General features: G+C 43.7%; 1 long non-coding RNA gene across 1 annotated transcript in view; it reads left to right on the top strand.

Annotated features, from left to right (window-relative positions):
- LOC308071981 overlaps positions 1-16,038 on the top strand; it is a 55,625-nt gene that overhangs the window by 12,014 nt on the left and 27,573 nt on the right. Inside the window, exon 2 of the long non-coding RNA XR_013931452.1 lies at positions 635-16,038. This exon is cut by the window's right edge and continues 27,573 nt beyond it. This is a non-coding gene — a long non-coding RNA (uncharacterized lncRNA). The remainder of the gene's footprint in view (positions 1-634) is intronic.

Raw genomic sequence — 16,038 nt, 5'->3', positions numbered from 1 at the left:
TTTAGTTTTTCTCCCTTAATAGATTTCAATAATTACTTTGGCTTCAGGCTGAGTAAATCCAATGTCAGGCACATTGGCGTGTTCAGATTTAAAGCTGCTTTGGCCAGATGGAATAAAGTAAGTGTGGGAGAACTGACTTGGAACAAATAGAAACTGTCCCAATCCTCGGACTTAATAATCATCCTGGCTTGACAGGGTTTCAAGGCTAGAGGAACGCTTAGGTGAATAAATGCTCTTTTGCATTTCCCCACTCCTGAAAGGCTCCTCAGAAGTTTTGCGTCCCAGATGAGGCCATAGGTGGGTAGATATATTGGGACCTCTAATGGGAATGCTGCTCCCCACATTAGAGAAACAGTTTCATGAGCCGATGACAGAACTTTGTGCTGCTCAGTGCAAGGATGGGGCCCAGGTGCAGCCTCACATACGCTTATAAAAGGTGTGAAAAGGAAGGGCTTTGGGCTTGGTTCTGCAGTTTCCAGCTTATACTGGATCCTGCTGCATGGGACATAACTCTTGTTGGGATGCAACAACAGCCCAGGGGAAGCTTACTCTGGGACATGGCTTATGGGAAAGCATTTTGATGCAGCTGTCCATATTATCCTGCAAACAACTTGCTAATTTCCTTTGCTTTTAGGGCATTAAGGACATAGGGACTTCTATTCTGCAACACAGACAGCCTTTCTCTTCTCCCTTTGTTGCAATTCATTGGGATTTGGAGAGAAGGATGGCTCATGTTTGCAGGCTACCGAGCTGCCAGCCCTCTTATGCAGGGAGAGTTGTCCTTGGCTTGACACAGGGACACATGAATGTGGCTGGTTTGTTCCTGCAGAAGTCAGACTCCCTGCTCCCCAGTGTATAATGGAAGAGTCTCCCTTGGGAAAGAACAGTCGTATGAGAACGGTCTAGAAAAAGGCAATGGAAGGAAGCAGAAGCTCAAATGCTGTTTAGCTGTAATGCCTTCCCCTGTGTGCTATGGGGCCTCCCTGAGAATAAAAATTGAGCTGGCAGCTGTAGCTGAGGAAACCTTCAGAGAACTGGCATCTTCAGAAGCCTCACAGATCTAGGACCATGAGGAACAAAGAAATAAAGTTGACCTTGTAGATGCATCAAACCTATGCAGGATTCTGTGAGATTTCTAAGGTAAAGGCTCTCGTATATCTAATTCAAGGCAGGCAAAAGGCCTCATGTCTGCTCCAGGCTAATGGTGTACATCTGAGCGGGTTAATTATTTTCTGCTGACCTCATCAATCTCAGGTCAAACCGGTGTTCTCAACTAATTGAGGGTAAGGCCTCCTTGGCAGAGAGAAGCGGCTGTATCCACCTCTGAGAAAAGACCTGGGGATGGTACACAGCCATGTAGATCTTGTTTGCCACATCTGTCCCCTTGTAAAATCTACATGTTTATTTTTATTGATGTTTTTATAGTTTGACAAATATTTTTCTGTGAAGAGAAACATAATTAACTTAAGTCATTTATATTAATCAGAAGGGGGAAAAATAATGCAAAGTGGGTAATTTTGCACTGAACAAGTTGGGTAACCTAATGAATATAAATGATGCTGATTTATGTGTTTACGGAAAAGTAACACTGGGCTGGGGGGGTGGAGGAAGAAAACAGGCCAGGAAAATGGACTGTTAAATGATGTTCTATGATTTCTGTGGAGTCCTGCTCAAGAAGTGTTTCAAATGTAAATGCAACTTCTCAGTGTGCTTACTGGGACTAAATTGTTGAGAACAACAAAGCAAGACATTATTAGATTCACTTTCCAAATGATGGGATGACCCTCAGTCCCACAAATGAGCTGCACTGCTAAGTGTTTTCACTCATTTACTTGGCTGGGCAAGGCCATATTTCTACCAGGGAGATGGTGCATTTTGCAAGAAAGCAGATGCTGACCACTGCCTTCTCTCTGGGGCTTGCATCAGATACTAGTGGGGAAAAAACGCAGGGTTGAAATTTCAGCCTCATGGAATTAGTCTCAAAATTCCTATGGGATTCAAAAATGCCAGACTCACCTGTAATGCACTGGGTAGCTGTACAACTAGATGTATATACATTGAGGGGAATTATCCCTAATCCCATTTGATGCCCTAAAATGAGCATATTGAAAGCTTTGTAGGTGTGTATGTACTGAAAAACGTCCTGCTGTTTAAAAGAAATGCTAAAGCCAATAGGAACAAATTCTTTACCTTCAAAGCCACATCTAGCTTAGTATCTCAGACCTGGCACAGGCACTTGAAGCATCAGGGGAAAGCTAAGGAAATCCTAATGTACCCCAGCAGTTTCACAATGGACTCTCGTGTTTTTTCTCTTCTAAATGAAACAGGGGGAAATCCAGGCATAAGGCTCTCAGCTTCACATCTCCAAGAGGAGTCATTACCTCAAATATTCAATGCCCTTTTATCAGAACCCGTCACAGCTCTGAACATGGCAGTCTCAGGTTCACAGCTTTGTTTGCTCAGGTTGCCTAACACAACTAGGTTTTGGAGTCATATTTTATTAATCTTTTAAACAATCAATAATTAAAAGCAATATACTTGGTTGGAAAGCTCCTTTTATCCCAGAGGATTTCAGAGATGTTTGCAGACTGCATGCGGGGAGCACAGGGAGCAGAGAACCACCTCTGTTCTGGCACAAGGTAGAAGTTTAACAGTGCACGGCTTAGTGTGTGCTGGAAAGTAAATGAAAAATATCACTTGCTACTTCATCTTCAGCAAAAAAATGTGGGGAGATGAAATATAATGATTCTGTAATGTTTCTGCAGGCATTTGTCCAAGACTGCAGAGCACTCATGATGTTATAGTGAGGATGGGACTTGGGTACTACTGAAAGTAAATTCATCTTTAGCAAAACCAGCCTGTTTGTACCTTTTAATGCTTGTTTTGATGCTTGTTGCCTGCCCTTACTGATGTGGGGATACGGCAGGTACTGCTGTGTTTCCTCAGTGCCTTCAGCAGGCGGCACCTGGCAGCACTCAGGTGGGTGTTGATCTCCAACAACTCCAAAGGTTTGATCTGAAAACAGAGCAAACAATTCTACCTGTAATGGTGATTAAGCACAGGCATCAGGTACTATGGGAAAGGCTTGTGTCTGTCACCAAAATGTTGCGGTCCAAAGTGGATGTTTTCTACAGATCAGGCCAAACAGAAATTAATCAGGAAAGCCCTAATATCTCTGTCATGTGGGAGGCTGGACTAGATGATCAGGATGTGGTTTTTTTCTGGCTCTGCTGTTTGCAAAATGCTTCGCAGTTCAGACTTACAGTCCTTTCAGATTCCAAAGTGTTTTGCTCCCAAAAGGAGGGATCCATGCCAGTTGTTCATTTTCAAAACTCTTTGCTTTAATGTTGCTGTTCAAGCTTTTCTGCTAATATATACCAAGAACTGTCCATTTTCATTTTAGTCTTAAAGGCTGCTGAATAGTTAATTCGAGGAGCTTTAATGAAGAATAAAAGAAAAGTACCACCCACAGGCAGAGGACTTGCCTGGTAATCTTAATTGGCAAAGCTTGTCAATGTTATAAATGATTGAAAGACCTGATGGCTTTCCGGGATCTGAGGCACCAGGGCATCTTTCACTGTCCCAAGCTTAGTGTTGGTACTGATTAGGCTTTACAGGGAGTTGTAAGAGGCAAACCCCTCTGTCTGCTAAGATCTCTTATATCCCTTGTGTTAAGCACGGGAGACACCTTGAAAGAACGAGCAGAACTAGCATACAGTGTGGTGTAAACACCGGCAACTTGGACTGTTAAATTACCAGGTGAACCACACTCAGCGTAAGCCTCTTTCTGCACCCCTGCAGTGTATGTTTATTGAGGTCTTATTCTGGTGCAAACAGATCATCGCTTCAGCTTGCACCTGTGAGAACCTTCTGGACCTAGGCAAAACCTGAACTACTTCTCCGGTGCAAGTCATGCCACATCAGGCATATCATTGCTGTTGTTATTATTACTAAATCTGTTCACCACAAAAAATGACCAGTGGTTTGGAGTGCGAATTTATCCATGGGACTCTTGGTACCACCAGACCCTTGAACAGAACCGGATGGAAGCTGCTCAACAGCAAAATTCAGTGCTTTGCAATTTATGTGAATTTACAGAGGTCCCAGAGAATTGCCTTTCTTTGCTTTGCTGTTTACAGTCTTTGGACAAAGAATACAAGAGCCTGTGAAAACAGTCCCTGTTGAATGTTGTCAGAATAGTGATTGGTTTTTCCACAATGTTTAGCTCCACGGTCGTCTCTTCCTGCCTTTCAGGTAAACATGCAAGTGGCGTTGTGCTGTAGATAAGTGGTGTCGTCTGGGAGTAGGCTCTAATAGCGTCAGCTCCGCGGCAGCCTCCCACGCGCAGCTGAGGTGGCACGGTTTGAAGTGTGCTCTGCTTTTTTACGCAGAAGTGGGGATAAGACTGGCTGGTGGGAGTCAAAAAAACCCAAATCTTGGTTTGTTTTTCAGAATAAGTTTTGATTAGATAATTACTCCTGCAGAGACCCAGCTGCACTGCCTGAATTCAGTTTCATCTCTCTTTAAACACTGCCACCTATTTCTGTTCCTCCTTCCCCTTCATTCTATGATCCTGGCTGTGGCTTTACCTGTTCTGTCCTTGAGTTTCTCTACAGCTGGGAAAAACTCCCCAGCGTGTGCTACTCAGCATCAGGATGGTCTCTTCCCTCTCAGCCACTTTCATCTCTCCTTCAAATGCACCTTTCCTCCTGCTCAGCTTTTGTTTCTCTGTTGAGCATTTTATTATCCTGAGGGTCAAGGGCACTGGATAAAACCAAAGGATTTAGGCTTTCATTTTCCTGTACAGAAATTTTCAAGGGGCTTTTGTGGAGTCTTCCAAAGGATACAAATTGCAAAGCAAAACACTGCTTCTCCTTTTGAACACCAGAGATTAAGCGTATGGCCACACAAACACCTCACATCTCGCTGCATGTCAGCAACTTCACAGCAGCTGCTGGTGTGTATCCTCTTTTTCCTTTGTGCAAATGAAAGAGTGTGCCCCTCTTACCGTGGGAAATAAGCCACCTCTTGTTTGCCACGGGCTAAGAGCACACACAAGATGGGCAACCATAACCATGCAGCCGGTGTGCTGCAGTGTGCTCTCCGCCTCTTCGCGTGATACCTCGTTCATCACGAATGTGACTCCCTGTCACCCCACCGACAATCGCATGAAGCCTTGAACCCTCCTGTTCCTTCTCCAGTCTCTGCGTCTCACTGACTCCTTCTGGTGTTTTCTGTCATCCACATTTCATATTTTAGCAGCCAGGGGAGCCACTAAAGTTATTTCTGATCTGAAGAGCTGAGAGTGATAACCAGAGTACAGCAGAGCTTTGATTTCCAAAGCGCTTTGCCTACACACACATGGCAGATGACAGAAAGTTGGTAGGTGACAGTCTGCATTTTCCAACCTGAAGAAAAACTGCCCACCTGTGCTGAAAGGAACATATCAGCTATGGCTTGTGGGTGAAGTGCTGTGCCAAGGGCCATGCTGTGCACAGAAGGAATGGCCTTATTTCTGTAGGCACATTGCCTCATACTGGGACTGGACTAAGCAGTAGGACATGGTCCTATATGACACAAGAAACCGTCGACTGCTGGGAAAATTTAAGGGCTGCAGGCAATCTTTTTGTTGTCTTTCTTCTGCATCTAGTATATAGTTTTGGCCACCACTGAACAGACATGAGAAATAAGACCCATTCCTGGAGATCCGTGATCATGAATATGCTGCTGGAAGTGTGTTTATCTTGTTAGATGTGCTATCTCAGTTGAATTTCTATATAGAAAATGATGGCGAATAATAGTCAAAAAGTTTGCCCTGGGGAAATGGTGCCTCTTACACAGGGCTCATATGCCTTTTAAGATCCATTTGGCAAAAAGGTGCAAACAATTTCAATGTCATTATTTTAGCTGATTTTGATCTTACTGAGACTTTATACTTATAGTCACATTTCAACAGTAATCTCATATTATTGTGCAAATATGAGCAAAGAATTTATGTTTTACAGATAAAAACTCTGGCACAAAAGAGGAAAATGGTAAACTCAAGGTCAACTCGACCACAGTTCAGGACTTTTGTTATATGTCTTGGCTCCCCTAAAAACACCCTTATTTTTTCTCTCTGCTTCCTCCCTGAATTTTTACTACCTATCTTGTATTTTTGTATGCTGCTCTGATGCACTATTGAACAGCTAACACATTCCTTTCCTGAGGCGTATCACTCAGGTGGTAAAATTGTCCCTGTGTTTCAAAGTCTGCAGAGCATTTTGAGGCTTTTTCTGGAAAAAAAGATGTTCCTGAAGTTATTTCTGGAGATAGGAGCATGCCAAAATGACCTTGACTTTGAAGACACTTCTGAGACCAAATGTTACTATAGTTGTAATGCACTGGAATAATAAAGCAGCTGAATCTTTGGTCAGGAATTCCTAAACTTTGATGTTTGGCTCAAGTGCATTTGGAGTCCTTTCTAGACAGTTTCAATGCTGAGGATTCTGCTGGTACACAGTTGTCCGCAGAGTATGCACCAGTATTTCTTTTATGGGGGGTGTTTAATATCCAGAAAAGCTAAGGAACACAATGTATATTTTCAGATATTTACTTTCCCATGGAAATAATTACTGTAGCTAGCACAGTGGTCCTTGGCAGAGCTGGAAGGCTCTGTGTGATTCCAACAAGACAAGAACCATCAGTGTCTTGCAGATGATCGTGTGCAAGGATCTGCAGCAACACTAGGGAAAAAGCTGGAGAAGTTTTTTTGCCTTTTTGTTTTAATAGGAAACTGATGCTGAAATGGTCTTTTTGTGATCAAATGGACCACAAACATTTCTTGTTGCCATTGGTTGTAAGGGTCTCATGACTACTACGGACTGAGCACAATTTCTGAGGTTGTCAGATGTGCTTATTCATTTGTTCCTCACATGCTGTTTTAAAACTGTACCTTCATCTAGTGCTTCACCTGAAAAGTGTGTCCTAACACTGTCCACTGGCAGAATAGGAACAACAAAATTCTTATTGTCCCTGTTAGATGCCCTTGAGCAGCTGCAAACTGGGGGTGGGTTGGTGGTGGTTGAGGGGCTTTTGCCATCAAAGAAGATAGGCTCATCCAGGACTGAACTGGCAGGGCATTCATATTCCCGTACCATCATGCAGATATTCGCAGACAATTAAGCAGGGGAAATGAATTTAAAATTGAATACTCTTTGGTACGGCTTCTTGAAATTACTTTTATTAATCAACATTGATTTTTAAAATATTTTTTACATAATAGTGTCATAATTTTCCTGTTAAAGAGAGTAGCAGGGAACTTGGCAAAGGCTTGGGAGCTAATGAATCTGATTTTGTATTCCACGTGCCATGGCCCAGAAGCCAGGCTATGGCAGATTTCTTTATTGAACCTTCAGGCAGGCTCTTTGCGAGAGTCATTTTGTAAATGAGGGTTTGTAAGCCGTGACCATGGAAAAGGATCATTGTCCATAACAGTGGATGGTTCAAAGGCCTGATTAATAGTAGTGAACAAAGGCTTTCACCTTGAAGGTCACCAATTCAGATTTAGCCCAGTCTGACAGTGACAGCAACTTCTTCATTTCTCAGAACCATAAGGGACAAGAATGATGGACAGAAAGTCAGGCAGCAAATTGCACCATAAAAATATACACAGGAGGTGTGAGGGAGAATACTCGCTTCTCTAGGGACTTCTAGTGTAAGGGCTTAATTTGTCTGCTAATCTCCCCAGGGACCAATTGTGTTAGAAGGCTCTGCAATGCCTGTAGGAGAAGCCCCTCTCTCTATGTGGTCCCTTTAGGGAGCATAAATGAACTAATTAGCTTAACTGGGTCATGTAAGTACTGCCCCAAACACAAACCCTAGGGACAGGCTTGCTGGGAAGTCAAAGGAGCAACTGGGTGTCACCAAGAAGTGTTTTTGCCATGCAGCATGTGTTGTGGCATGTGAGGCCGTGTGCATAGAGGGTCTACGAGCTTTTCTCACTTCCTTGGCATAGGTATTTCCTATTTCTCTCCATTGCTGTATCTCTTTCTGTCTTTGGATTCCTATGTAATTCCTGTGTATTTCCTGGACACAAGTTGTTTCCTGCAATAATACAGTGCCTGGGTCATGGAGGAGAGCTGAACCTCTTACTGTCTCTGATTGCTATTAAAAAAGAAATATGCTGCACAGTGGATAAGGGAGAGATAATTTCACTGGTGCTGCTTGTGCTGACTCTCTTTTGTTGAAAGATGTTGGGGAATGCATTATGACTTCCAAGAAGATGTGACTGGAACAGATATGTGCAAATTCTGGCTTCTTATAAACACGCAAATCCTGTGAAGATTTGTTCATGAAATGAGAGGTTGACCCTGAGGAAATAAAAAGATTCCTTACCACCTTTAAATGGATTTATATATACCTACTGGACTAATTGGCCAGCCAAGAATCCACAGAAGATTAGGAGAAAGACGTAGATATTTGCATTCTGTAGTGGATCAGTGATGTGGCTAGAGGTCAAATGAGGGGGGAAGACCAAATAAAGCACACAATAAAGTGGATCTCTAGGAAAGGGAAGGAACTTGCAATAAGGCAGTACATTGCTGATTATGCAACAGCTAATCATTCCATTAATCAGAAAATCAAAACCAGACTGCTAGATGATTGGGTCAGTGCACTAATTCTCATTAGCAACAAAGGGAAAGAAGGGAGAGAGGGGTGGCTGGTTTGCCTTCCTCATGCTGCTTTCTGAGCAACTTGGGAAAAGAAGGTGCCAACAGAACATGAATGTGAAATAAAGTGTGAAGGATGGTGTAGCCATGACTCCTAGGACAATGAGGATGGGGGTTTCTGCAAAGGACTGAATGAAGTAGTAAACCCATCTCACCATCATGGAGTAGGTTTGCAGTTGACAGTTAGACACTACTGAAGCCATGCCTGAAGATGAGCTTACCTTGGCCACATGTATCTTCACCCTCTGAGTGACTACATGTGAGGAAAAAACACTGTGAGCATTGTTATCTTAATAATGTGGAATAAATCCTTTATTTGAGAGGGCTGTGGCTCTTGAATTAGGGTTGGAGGCCCTGGCATCAGACACTAAGATTGCACCTCCAGAGAGATCAATGCATCCGTGCAGGCAAAATGGAATTTTAACTTGTTTGGAAAAAAAATATTGCTCACAATGATATTTCCTTATGCTTCTCAAACACTTTTTACAGCACACCTCCAAAGTGCTTTATAAACGTCATGAATTTAGCTTCAAAACATGCTTTATCCTTCTTAGCATCGCCTCATGCTCACCCTCATCCCACTTTTGTATGTTACTGTGGAAGGTAGGGCACGAGTTGCAAAATGTGAATTTAACAGTGTACCACTCACAACTGGAATGAACCGCCAACTGCTAATTATTCACTGGAAAAGTTCATGGGTAACTGTGAATAACAGATACATCTGAGAGTTTTCCAATCTGCCTCTGGAAAATTCATATATACAGAATGGCAACATTCATTGTAGGATTTATTTGTTGTGAAGTGTTTACTTGGCTCTGCTCCCGTGTCTATAACACCAAGCCAAGAACAGTAGGACCCAAACAGGCTTTCTTGTGAGATACCCAGAGCTTCCTTTTTCAAATCTGGCCAGGAAATACAAGAACAGCTTTTCTTGTGGCTTTTTAGTATTTCCAGTCTCTGATCCCCGAAGCACAGAAGCAGCAGAAAAACAAAAAAGTAGATGAACAGAGAAGAGGTTCCTTAGAAAAGCTCTTTATCAAACAGAAGTTACTGGTACCCAGTAGTTCTTTCATCAAATCCAGTCTGTGCCTGTGTGTCATCTTGCAGTAAACCACACTGAACAGATATAATGTTCCTTTTTGGATCCTGCACATTTTGAAGCCTCCAATGAAACTTCAGGTAAACGCCTAGGGGTGAGGTGGAATCAGCACTGACATCTTTCCTGAACCATTTCTTCAGTGTGACTGGAGAGAAGTAAAATATATGCTGCTGGAATACTGCAGCAGCCCTGCAAGAAACCTTTATTTAAAGACACCTGCCGACACCCAGCACTGTGCTGTCAAAAATCCACCTGACCCTGCCTAGCCCAGATGTCAGCTAGATCTGTAGACCTTCTCTTGCCACCTCTGTTCCTGGATACTGTGCAAGGACTGTCAGCTTGAGCTCTCTGGGGTGGTTTTCAGTGTTGTTGACTCTAAAGTTTTTGAAAAGAAATTGTCCCCGAAATCCTTAGTTTGGTTTACAGTCACAAATCTTAAAACTTCTGGGGATATTTGATATTTTTGGCGCTGGTTATTGAGCAGTTTGTGTACCCCAGTGGTCATATTTTCACATGACTCAGCAACTGCAAGAGCTAGAGAGACTAGAAGAACAAAAAATAAAAGATCCTCCTGCCATCTCTAGACTCCAGGAGCCAGAGGGTTAAGTATAACACTGGTTTCATGAGAACGGGCTGTGCTGGTTTTGGCTGCAGCAGAGTTAATCTTCTTCTGGCGGAAAGTGAGCGAGTGGCTGTGGTGCTCAGCTGCTGGCCAGGGTTAAACCACGACAGTCCTTTTTGGCACCCAGCGTGGGGCTCAGAGGGTTTCAGAGAACAACAGATTTGATTAGAATGTGCCAAATCAAATTTATAGCTGTTATTGCTGTTTAGCTATTAATTGGTAGGCTTCTGTGCTCGCCATAGGGCTTGCTTGCATTACTGTATATTAGTCTAGTGCTCGTTCATGGCTGTTTTTTGCTTTCATTGCTTGCTGTACTCCTTATCACCTTACTGTGCTGTGCCCGGAAACATTTTGATAACAGCAATGGTAATATGCCTGGGCTGGCAGATGGCCAGGGCATCACTGTTGTTTCTGTGCTGCTGTGCTGGACAGGCTGGAACTCCAGTGTGAACTGGAGCCAGAGGGACTGTCACCTGTGGATGCATCCATGTGGGAGCAGGACACCTCAAAGCATCTGTGGTTGTGGATAAGTCCATGCCAGAGTAGGTACATATTGAAGTGTCTGTGGCCCTGGTTATGCCTGTGCTGCAGCAGGTATGCCTCTGAAAGAATTGTGGCCCAAGGACAAGCCCGTGCTGAGGAATTACACCTTGAAGCATATGTGGCTGTGAACAAGTCCATGCTACAGCAGGTACAGCTTTAAGCATCAGTGGCTGTGCATGAGGTCATGCTGGAGCACCTCAACATGTGTGGCCATGGGTAAGCCCACAACAGAACAGGTACACCCCCAGAGGGGTTGCAGCCATGGGTAAGGCCATGTTGGAGCAGGTTTACCTCTAAAGGGATGATGGCTATGGGTAAGGCCATGCTGGAGCAGGGCTATGTCTGAAGGCATTGTGGCCCATGGATAAAGCCATGCTGGAACATGTGCACCTCAAAGTGGCTGTGGCTGTGGGTAAGTCTATGCCGCAGCAGGTGTGCTGCTGAAGGGGCTGTGGCTCATAGCTGAGGCTCCACGTGGAGCAAGTACATCCCTAAGGGACTGCAGTCTTTGGGTAAGTCCAAGCTGGGAATGGGCAAGGGGCAAGGGGCAGGATTGCATTGCAATGTTAAACCCTATAAACTGGCCCAAAGGGACCAGAGACGGACATGGCAATGGAAATACCTTTAGATTTTTGTAACCCATGATTTGAGTTGCATGTGATAGGAATTATTATAGCAGGAACCACCTGAACTAATGGAGAGCAAGTGCAGCAGGCACCCGACTGAGCTGGCTTTGGTGCCCAATAACGACACAAAACACACCACCTCTTCTGTCCTGGTAACCAGCATAACAGGTGGAGCCCAAAGTCATGGACTAAATGAACTCAATGAACATTTTGTGGATATTTGTGGACATTTTACGGACTTTTCACAGTGGTGGTCCATAGACTAAGGGAATGATATCTGTGTATTATAACAAAGAATGAGAAGGGTGGTGGTGGGTAATACAGATGTATTGGGTAGTGTGGGATGTGAGCATGATGTAAGTGGTATGGAATAAAGGGTGGAGAATATGCTGGTTTTGGCTGGGGATTAGTTTTCTTCATAGCAGCTAGTATGGGGCTATGTTCTGGATTTGTGCTGGAAACAGTATTGATAATACAGAGATGTTTTTGTTAGTGCTGAGCACTGCTTGCAGAGCCAAAGCCTTTTCTGCTCCTCACATGACCACACCAGTGAGGAGGCTGGAGGCACAAGGAGCTGAGAGGGGACACAGCCGGGACAGCTGACCCCAACTGGCCAAAGGGATATTCCATACCATATGGCGTCATGCTCAGCGTATAAAGCTGCGGGAAGAAGAAGGAAGCAGGACACGTTTGGAGTTTCAGCATTTTGTCTTCCCAAGTCACCGCTATGCATGATGGAGCCCGGCTTTCCTGGGGATGGCTGAGCACCTGCCTGCGCTGGGAAGTGGTGAATGAATTCCTGGTTTTGCTTTGCTTGCATGCACAGCTTTTGCTTTACCTATTAAAATGTATGTCAACCTATGAGTTTTCTCACTTTCACTCTTCTGATTGTCTCCCCCTCCCACCGGGAAGCGGTGAGCGAGCGGCTGTGTGGGGCTGAGTTGCTGGCCGGGGTTAAGCCACGACACTGGAAAAACTCATTCATGTTCTTTCTCTGGAGACTGGCCTCATATAACATTTTCTTCTCTGTTTCTAGCCCATGTTTTTCAAAACATTTCACTCTTCGTTTTCAGCCTATGTGGTGACTGCAGATGATCCCAACTCCTCCCTGGTCCCCTGCCGTGTTTTGACTTGGAAAGCATAACGCTTTTAGGTAGCATGCTTGGCTGCCTAAAGATGCCACCTATAATGGGGAAATAATCTCTTGAAATGGAAAGGGAATATTAGCCTGGGCTTTGACATGTCAGATCTGAGAGGAGAGTGGAAATGTTCTGGCAGTGGCCTGAGGCAGAGCCAGGCTGGCAGGGTTGCCATGGCAATCAGCTTGTTTATCACATCAAGGTCCCTGTAATGAAACAGCAGAAGATGTAATTCAGAGAGCATTGAAAGTAAAATATACATATCAGTGTGTATTAGGTTGCAAGAAAAGTGAGCAAAGAGATTGAACTGTCTCAGTGGTTTATGAATAAATGGAAAGACTGAATAAAACTTTTGGTCTGAATAAAACAAAGGGCAGATTTTTCAGCAACTTCAGTGTCAAGAGGTGATACTGATCAAAATACAGGTATTGTGGCATAAGTACAAACTGAGAAGGGTATTCAGATGTGCAAATTAAACTTATACTCAATTCGCGTGAAGAATTATCCTATGTTGATGAATGATAGCTTTTCTATTCCTCTCATTTTCATTGACAGAAAAGGTCAGACTATAAGAAATTAGTGTTAATTTGGGCCTTGATTTGAGTGGAGTGAAATAACCCGTAAAAGCTGTGATGGCTTATTGCATAAGACAGTGTTTGCCTATAGAATATAGATCTTGTGGGAGGATCCAATTTTAAGAATGGAGCTATGGGATAGTAACAGATGGATGCTAAAAATTTTTTAATTCTTGCACTGTTTTTGATATAAGCACAACTCTGTGCTATGCAATATTTAACTGGTTACAAAGGGTTGCAGGATCAGCCACCCAGTTCAATTTGGAAGAAAGACAATAGATTTGATTGAAAGAAATGGGCAGCTCCAGACATCTGTTTGTACGAGATGTCTGCTGTAAGTGCTAACCTGCTTAACTAGGCTTTGAAGTTCAGGCCACACATTACTGGAAAGTTTTTTTCCCCTGGATTCATGAAAAGTTTCTGCACTTCACATGTGACTTCAGAATCAGTAGGTGCAAATGACTCGTGCAAAAACCACGAGTGTTACACAGCCAAGCATGGGAGACCTTGAGCAGGGAAATGTGAGCAGAGACCCCCATCCTTCCCACAGACCCTGGGACCCCGGGTGTCTCTGCAGGCTCTCTGCCTCCCCGTGCAAATGGCCTTCACACAGCTTATTGACTGGGTGTTTGCATGCACCACTGCTTTAGTTTGCCTTGGAAAACTTCAGAAACAGAGAAATGAGTGCGTGAGAGGAACTGAAAGCTGAGAGTCAGGGTCTGCTGTGGCGGTCTTGCCATAAAGGAAGACAGAGGTCTGGAAGGGTTAAAAACACACACAGCTAAATAAGCCTAAAACATGCACTGAAGTATAATGTTATAACTGAATAAATTATATGCTTCAAAAGAGCTCTGCTTACATATTTAGCCTGTGCTGGCTATGCATCTACTCACGCCGTACTGTGTATATTTGAGTGACTGGAACAATTCCCGAGGTTAATTACTAAACTAACCAAAGGCCTTGATTTATTTGGAGCTGATGGAGACCACTGTACTTATTCCTCAAATTTATCAAGCAAACACAATTATGTTGGTCATGACACATGGCTTGACTAATAGCACAGGCATATTGGAGTAAAAACCCTTTGCCTTGGCATGTGTTGCTCAGCCATGGAGAAACTCTCATGCGCCATAGGATGGGAGGTGATGTGGGAGGGAAAGTAAAGACCACCCGCTGGATATTGTCCCTGCTGCCGTGCTTTTAAATTACATTGCATAACTGGAAACTACAGAAATATATGACATTATCTTCTTCTGAAGCTCAGGATATGTTTGCAAATAGTTCTTGCTAAATGGATTTCTGATTGCAGGATACAAAGCAGCCTAGTTGTCTATGGCAGGTGGCTCAATGAGCTAGATAAGCGCACACCATTGAGGTCTTTGAGATAGCAACTGAACCAGCTGTCAGTGAACTTCCACTGTAGTTTTCAGTGGGAACAAGAGCTGTGAATAGCTGGAGAAGAATGTCTCCAAGTCATTTGAGAAGTCTGATGTAAGCTGCTGATCTAACGTCTGCATATTGGCCTTTGCAAAGACTGGCAGATGCACAGTGTCACTGCATGCCAACAAGCCACTGCCATGTGAATCAAAAGTTCTTCTCACCAGCTCGCCTCCTCTGCAAGCCAGTCTTGGTGCTTCATCTCCTCATCTTCCACTGCATGTTGCTGCATGCTGCACAATTTTCCTTGTGTGACAGAAGGTTTCTCCAGGAAGATCTTTCTTTGTGAATATCTTATTAACTATGCATTCTGATAGACACGCATAAAATCACAAACCTGTAAACAGATATGAAGGCAGGGCAATGAATCTATCATTTCCAAGGTTGGTTAACTTCTAATCTGAAATGCTTTTCCACTTCTGAAGTAATAATAATTATATCCTTAAAAAATGTGATTATGTTCCTGATTCAATACTAACTTAGGTGTGCGGTTATGGACATCCCTATTTAATAAAGCCCTTAAATATATGATTAAATCCTGCTGAAGCCCACTCTTAAGAGTTTAGCTGAAGTGGCACTTAATTCATTACTGCTTTAATATACCCTCTGTAAGTCCTATCTAAATATGAAATAATGAAGCAGGAAGTGTCATCCATAACACCAGAACGATGGCATTTATTAACAGAGGTAGTCCTGAGCACTATCTACTTTTAGAATAGTTCTTCCTTTTTGGTTGATCGGGGCTGCATCCTGGCTGCGCTGTAGGAGCAATGGCTGCAGCACCTTTGACATTAAATTTCTCAGCCTCCTGTACCATTTTGGCTGTGAAGAAGGGGCTGGCAGTGGAGGTGCAGTCCCAATCTCTGAGCATCCCATCAGGTGCCGTACAGGCCCTGGCAGCAATAGTGGTACTCGAATGCCAGCTGGGGGGTGTGCATGGGGACATGTAACCCACAAGCAGGGATGTGGCAGGTGCAGGTCTCACCAACCTCCCCTGCTTCTCCCTGGTCACTGGATTCCTGTCCTGCCCTTTGCCGCCCACTGCCAGCTCTCTGCCAGTGACTGAATTTGTGTTGTCCCTGTGCTTGGGCTTTGCTTTTGGCTGTAAAAGTTGAACAGGACAGCCTGAGTGTCAGATGGCTGCCCAGTTTATCTATTTTCAAGTGGGAAAATGGGGGACCTGATTACAGAGCTAATGTAGGAAGACTTGAGCTAAGAAGCTTGAGAACTGCCGATTTAGAATAATAAGTTTCTTAAAGAAAAGAAAACAAAACAAAAGAAACCAC

This window comes from Falco punctatus (genome assembly GCF_963210335.1).
Source record: "Falco punctatus genome assembly, chromosome: 12".
NCBI lineage: Eukaryota > Metazoa > Chordata > Aves > Falconiformes > Falconidae > Falco > Falco punctatus.
Note: the sequence above shows the minus strand (reverse complement) of the source record. Positions and strands in the feature narration are given on the sequence as shown.